This window comes from Chiloscyllium plagiosum, chromosome 7, assembly GCF_004010195.1.
Source record: "Chiloscyllium plagiosum isolate BGI_BamShark_2017 chromosome 7, ASM401019v2, whole genome shotgun sequence".
Lineage (NCBI taxonomy): Eukaryota > Metazoa > Chordata > Chondrichthyes > Orectolobiformes > Hemiscylliidae > Chiloscyllium > Chiloscyllium plagiosum.
In genome coordinates this window covers 55,584,814-55,592,866 of record NC_057716.1, presented here as the reverse complement: position 1 = coordinate 55,592,866, position 8,053 = coordinate 55,584,814, and positions in this window count along the sequence as shown.

Sequence of the window (8,053 nt, the reverse complement as noted above, 5' to 3'; positions counted from 1 at the left end):
TGAAGTTAGGGGTAGGTTCTTCACTCAGCGAGTCGTAAGTTCATGGAATGCCCTGCCAGTAGCAGTGGTGGACTCTCCCTCTTTATGGGCATTTAAGCGGGCATTGGATAGGTATATGGAGGATAGTGGGTTAGTATAGGTTAGGTGGGCTTGGATCGGCGCAACATCGAGGGCCAAAGGGCCTGTACTGCGCTGTATTCTTCTATGTTCTATGTTCTATATTCTTCAGAGAAGGTAACTGCCATCCTTACCTGGTCTGGCTTACATGTGACTCCAAGCCCATAGCAACGAGATTAATTCTTTATTGTCCTCTGGGATGGGCAGTAAATGCTGCATAGCCAATGTTGCCCACATCCTGCAACTGAACTTTTAAAAAAGGCAATGTGATCCTTGCACCATCCTGAGGTTTCTGATGTGATTACAACAGGGGGGATGACAGGTTTCAATCGGGACATCCTTTCTGATTTACAAAACTTTCATACTCTTGTTTCTTGCTGAGGTTCAGTGAAGAGAATTGCTCCCTCATGATATGACCTCTTGCTGGCAACTTGGCAACACTCCTTTGGTCTTTTCCAACAAATTAAATTGCTCAATGGCACCTGTTCCTTCTTCAGCTGGCCTTTATGTCATGTAACAATTGATTTGTGCAGAAACCTGAAGTCAGCAAATGCCACATACTCCCCGCGGACTTCTGTAACGAAAGAGAGCATTTCCCAAAGATAGAGATATATGACAATTAAAAAAATATGAAAGCAGTTGACAATACCTGCTCCCTGTGTTCGGCGTATTCTACGGCCTGTGTTAAACACATGTTCTGCTGTGCAAAATTGAGATTGAGATTGAGATTTGTTGGATTATTGAGTTTGAATGGCACCAGTGACATCAGATTAGTAAAATGTATTGATTCGAAATCGCAATCTGCCTATTCTGCTTAGTGTGGACTAATGTTCTCGTCATTGCATGTAGTTTGCCCATAACCACACTCACGCTATTGACACCATTTTGAAGCTCTAGGGACATTCATAGCACACAAAAGCTAGGTGCTAATGAGCCCAGCTTCTCCTCCAATAAATGTTTGTCACCTTGATGTCTCTGCATTAAACTGAGGAAATAACTGATTCAGTGCAGAAGATTAAAAAATTGCAGTTGGCATAAATTTGATCATTGGTTCCCACACACAAAACTCAGATGAAGCTTGTTCAAAATAGCAACCAATATTTAAAATTATGAGAAATTTTGGCAATCCATACTTTACATAATCATCAATAATTTAATTTTGCAACCAGATGTCATAAATATTCAACTGAAATGACATTAGCTTGCTTGGAAACAAAACACATAATCCTAATTCAGCTGTAGAACAGAATATTTTAAAGAGTTTGTGTTTTTTTCTTATTCGGCTCAAATACTGAAATTAAATGAAGTTCAATCCTATAGTAATCAGATGTCGCTACAAAAAAAGAGAAAGAGCAGATTGATAATAAAATCAAAAGAAATACAGATGCTATAAATTAGAAACAAAACGTTGTTGGCAAAACATGTTAATAATGTTTCACTACAAGTGTAAGTTGATTTACCGAAAACATATAAATCAATATAGATGATAAAACATATTTTTGAATTAATTTTTGAATTCATTCAGAAACCTAAGCAGAGAAGTTTTAAAACTAAGCAACACCAAAGTTTATTTACAGTCAATGTCATTTAATTATCCTAGGACTTCTCTGTATCTTAAGGTTTACATTATGATCCTATTTCTGTCGTAACATTGTATTACAAAATTCAATGCTGACAACAACTGAATAATTTAGAATTGCCACAATGCAATGGGACCCTTTTTGATATTTATAAATCTGGACATAATGTTCTTCGCAATGGGTTTTCCATAAATATGGTATGAATGCTTGGATGCAATTTGTAAAAGATTGTGCATGGCACTACAGTACATCTAAAATAGCAAGCAACAGGGTTACAAGATCTGCAAGAGATCATGGAAAGAGCAAAGACTGTTCAGTGTATCAAATCCACTTGCTCAAATAATCATGTACAATATATTTACCATGCAGTGTCAGATACATTCCAGTGGTTCCCTGGTAGAACTGCACATGTTATTTACTACTCTTGAATAACTTGCTGAGACTCCTGTATAAGCCCTCTATGAATTATTATTTTCCAAAAACACAAAGGACAACTAGCATAGCAAATTATCATTTTTTAAAAAAATATGTGAAACTAAAATTAACAGCTATTAAAAGTATTTTTAAAATTCTTTTCTCAAAGAGTCATAAAGTTATACAGCAGGAAAACAGACCCTTCTGTCCAACTCCTCCATGCTGACCTGATCTCCTAAACTGATCTAATCCCAAATGCCAGCATTTGGCCCATGTCTATCTAAACCCTTCATTTCATGCACGCATCCAAATGCCTTTTAAGTGCTGTAATCCTGCAATGCTAAGCTTCTCAAGAATATTTTTCAAGTGTGACATTGTTATGATCAGTGGAGGAGGAAATGCTGCTTTCCTCTTTCATTAATTCCCTCTTGGTCAGTTATAATATTTTGATCTAACATTTATCTCTGTATTAACATGCAACAATTGTGCTTCAATTAAGCAATTATGTAACTTATTTAATAAATGAAAGGGAATCAATTCCAATACATTTTTAGTGAAAGGGAATGGAATTTGATTACCTGAAAAAATAATAAAATGCAACAACACAAAACACAGCTTACAAATGAGGTGGGGATAGGAGTGGAATGTGAAGATGAATTCACTTGCAGCCTCTTGAGTTATGAGAGTGAAAGATTAGTCCGAACAGCTTACCTGCCTTACTATTTCTTCAGCTTGCACATTCCCTTGGTTTTACAATTTGTTGATATTAAATTAAGAGAGAGAAACAAAGGTGAATTTCTATCATTGCTGTCTTTAGTACAAGCTTATGATTCATTTATATATTTCCAGTTTAATTTCATTGTCTTTAACCAATTAAATCTTCTGTGGGTAACCTTTTATCTTCAGTATGTGAAGCTATCATGTGAGTAAAACAAGAGATGCAAATTCCTTAACATCTCTGAGTTTCAGGTATTGATTAAAATAGTAATTCCAAGGATACTGGATTTGGATATACATCAGTTGGGCTTCCTGTGCTGGTCAGATAATCACAGTAGTCATGTAGGTTGGTAGTGTTCTTAATTTTAAAACCATTTTTAGTCCATGGATGTTTAAGGTATTAAAGTTAAATGATGAAAGTTGAATATTGATAGTCCATTTTGGCTATAATCATAACAATGTCCAAGGGAGGTGGTTTGAAAGTCCCTTCCAACCCTGTCCTGTGTACTGTAGCCTCCACATTTTTGACTGGAAAATAATATGTGTGTAATTCTTCATCTCATACTTATGGTAATTGAAGTATTTGAAAACCAAACTCTAATAAGTCTGCAACTTGTCTGTCTGTTTCACATCTTTATGCATCCTTACTTCCTTTGGATATAATAGAAAAGCCTTGGAAAGGTTAACAGACTGATTGAACCTAATCCATCCCATTGAACCACATCTTGGGCATCACTTCCACGACCAACAAATCCTGGAGTGGAATTTGAACCCAGAAAGTCTGGCTCAAAGCCAAAGCTATTACTAACTGAAAAGCAACCATTCTTCACGATTATGCTGGTGAGATGTAAGGCAGTGCTATACCTTCTATCGTTTTCTTAGGTACTTACTACAGAAAGTTCTTTGAACTGTACATCTGGGAATTTTCCACTCTAACATCACCCACTTCTCTTCATTTTTGTAAGAGAAGATGCTAATACTATATGCTTCACGCTATTAATGAAGTCAGCAAAGACGGCCTAATTAATTTTTCTTAAAGTCATTTCATCTGTTACTGACAGACTCAAACATAGGTAAGAGAGTCAAAGTTCTCCCCAGGCAGATCTTTTTTCAATTTCGGTTCCTATCCAAATTTGCATAATATTTTAAAATACGGAATAAATGACACAATTTTCTCCTGGTAATGGACTGGTTTAGTATTCTATTTAATTTCAACTGAATTATGTTTGACAAAGCCGAGATAAAGATCCCACCCTCCAATTGAATGTGTTTTTCAACATTACTATTTTAGGATCTATCCTATGGGGTTTGCATCCTTCTCAGTATAGAAGGCCACTGGAAGACATGCCTGTGAATAGACAATTCCCAAAGGACAACGGCAGGAAATATATTTCTCAAGTGTGTAGAATCACAGAATCCCTGCAGTGTGGAAGCAGGCCATTTGGCCCATCGAGTCCACACTATCTCTCTGAAGAGCATCGTATCCAGAACCAACCTATTATCCTATCCCTGTAATATTGCATTTCCCATGGTTAATCCACCTAACTTGCACATCTTTGGACTATCTTTTTACCTGGAGTAAACCCACACAGACACAAGGGAGAATGTGCAAACTCCATACATACAGTTGCCAAAAGTCCCCCGTGCTAACCATTGAGACACAATGCTGCCCTTCTTGAATACTTTAGCAGTCTGCCAGAGACACACATGTGTTCTTATTTACTATCCATAATCAGAATTACATGAAATTAAAATCAGATAATGGAAGTTAAATGTTAATCATGCACATTTACATAAATAATACCATTTCACCATATTACAGAATCACAGAATTGTTACGGTACAGAAAGAAGCCATTCAGCCCATTATGACTGCGCTGGTTCTATTACATCGTGCCAATCTCCTGCCTTTTACCATGTCCTTGCACTCACCTCTATCCCAATAATCAGTCTCTCTCTACTTGAATTCCTCAATTGAGCCTGCTTCCACCATATTTCCAGCCAGTGCATTCCATAGCCTAACAACTCACTGAGTGAAAAGGTTTTTTACTCACAGCACCCTTGTTTTTAGATGAGACATTTACACTCTCTGAGAGGCCTTGATATTTTTATAAAGCAGACAGTCAATTAAAGTGGGAAAAGAGTTAATGAAAAATGTTGGCATTTCTTTTGTTAGAAAGTTGTTTCTATTCTACCTTTAACATTAAATGCAATGTTCCCTGGACAACATCTTTGATTTCCTGTCACCATTCAACCAAGGATTGTTATCTGATAATATTCTCACACTTGCTCATTTACTTGAAATTTGTAAGCTGTACTTGACATCAGTATCAAAATGTTGGGTAGTAATCACTGAATTCTCCTAGTAAAAAGATTACCTTCTAATGGAGATTGTTCTACCTCAGTTATCTATTCACATGGGTAGTATACTGGTATTCTTTTTGACTATGTCCTGTTTTGGCTCATTTTCTGTAAGAAACCTATCTTACAATAAAACCTTCTTCTAAAAAATATCTGGACATCGTCGATGCCTGTGAGATTCTTTTTCCTTATTGGCAAGAACTTTAAACATCTAGTGTCTGTCCTATCTCTGTATTTCTTACTGTGTATCTCTCTTGTAATTCTTTGCCTTATAGATTGAATAAATTCTGAAGATCTCCAGTGCCAAGTTTACTGCCCTCTGTTTAGAATTAATCAGTGTTTCCTTTGGACCTCTGCTTCATTCACCACCTGAAAGGCATTCACTCAAGTTTAGATATTCTTTGAACTGTAGTAGTTCTGACTTGAGAATCATCAGTGATTTCTAGGTAAATTCATTCCCTTATCAATTCTGACCTTAATGAATCATGGTTGCATCTATCCTCTACAAATAGAGATATTAAAGGATGCTTTCAGTATCTCTTCAAATTTGTCTAACATTTCTCACTCTTAGTGAGAAATAACATCATCTGCCATATTCCCCATCATGCAAAGAAGTAAATTTACTTGTTCAGCTTCTTATTTAATAACAAATTTAGAAGTTATTCTATACCTAAATAATTATTATCTCCTAGATGTTCAATTGAGTATTCTATTAGGCACATATCTGGAATTAAATCTTGCTGGCAAATCAGCTCTGATTCTACATCTAACACATTAGTTTTAGCTTCTTCAAAATGTTTTTTTTTTGTCTTGCATTGATGGCTATTCATTACTTACATGCTTTATTTCTGTCTTGTTGCTTGGAATGCTCTTAAAGTGATAAATCCATTTATTTATTTATTTTATCATATGGATCTTCTGGAATTTGTGGCCTTATTCTGGATGTCAGATCTGCATTATTACAACTATGGGACATTTTCTAAAATGACTGCTACTGGTACCTTATGATACCTGTCACCTCTAACATGATATGGTACAGGTTAAGGATTGTCTAAGGTGGTTCAATGCCATCAATCCTCCATTGTTCTTGCTGTGTCTTGTGTATAATTCCTTATCATGGGGCAGCACAGTGACTCAGTGGTTCGCACTGCTGCCTCACAGCGTCAGGGACCCTGATTTAATTCCACTCTCAGGCGACTGTTTTTGTGGAGTTTGCATGTTTTCCCCATGTGTCAGTGTGGGTTTCCTCTGGGTTAAAACAAGGACTGCAGATGCTGGAGATCAGTGTCTAGATTGAGTGGTGCTGGAAAAGCACAGCAGGTCAGGCAGCATCTGAGGAGCAGGAAAATCAACGTTTAGGGCAAAAGCCCTTCATCAGGAATTTCCCGAAAAATCGATTTTCCTGTTCCTCAGATGCTGTCTGACCTGCTATGCTTTTCCAGCACCACTCTAACCTTGAAAGTTTCCTCTGGGTGTTCCAGTTTTCTCCCACAGTCCAAAGATGTGCAAGTTAGTTGCATTGGTCATACTAACTTACCCATAGTGTTCAGGTATGTGTGGGTTAGGTGCATTAGCCATGGGAAAATTATGATTGGAATACTTAAGACAGAAGTAGAAAGTATGTTTCCACTGGTGGGTGAAACTAGAACAAGGGGATGTAGCCTCAAAATTAGAGGGAGCAGATTTAAGATTGAATTGAGAAGGAACTTCCTCACCCAGAAGGTTGTGAATCTATGGAACTACCTGCCTAATGAGGTGGTTCAGGCTTCCTCAGTAAATGTTTTTAAAGCTAAGATAGATTTTTTTTTAACATTAAAGGAATTAAGGTTTATGCTGAGAGGGCGAGTAAGTGGAGCTGAGGCCACAAAAAGATCAGCCATGATCTTATTGAATAGTGGAGCAGGCTTGAAGGGCCAGATGGCCTACTCCTGCTCCTGCTCCTATTTCTTATGTTTTTATGTTCTTATGAAATGCAGGGTTATAGGGTAGGGGGATGGGTCTGGGTGGGATGCTGTTTGGAGGGTCAGTGTGGACTTGTTGGGCCAAATGGTCTGTTTCCACACTTCAAGGATTGTATTAACAAAAAAAATCACTATGCACAGATTGTGTGTGACATCAATAGTATGGGTGCAACTAATGTCACGTGAAAATTAACTCCCTTCAAAAAATCTTCCCTCACGCAGCAAAATCTACACCAGAACATTGGCTGATGATTCTACTCCTTTCGTTAAACTTTTCAATGGTGATGATTTTGCATGAGATTTTTTCCTTCACAACGTTAAAAATATGCAAGTTGCACAGAGATTTCCCTTGTTACTACATATTATATAGTGATGACAATTCAATGCATATCTGTTTTAAAGCAAGTACCTTTGAAGTCCAGCTGAGCCCATTGAGGCTCACAATAGAAATGTGACTGAATAGATTTTTAGAAGTATTCGTTTGAATGTTTTCATTACAGGATGGAAAGAGATTTACGTTATATTTGTCCAAGGGCAAAAGAGGCAACTTTGCAGTTGATGTTTGCTAATGGATACAAATTAGCACCACATGGTTGAATTACCCACAATTGTGAGGTCATTTAGCATGCTCAACAGAATCTGAAGTGCTGGAGATTATTCTGGTTCCCTCTGCTTTTCTGCTTTACACCTCTTGAACCTTTCCTATCCAACTGTCGCAATGCTCATTAATAATATCATGATTACTTCCTCCTCTGTATCTATAGGATTACAAATTCAATTTCATTATCTTGGTAAAGATAATGCCATTTGTTTGAAGAAAACATATCCAAACAAAGAATTAGAATGTTGTGATATTTATAGAAAATACTAATGTGCATCATATGCAGTAATATTATTTCTGAAG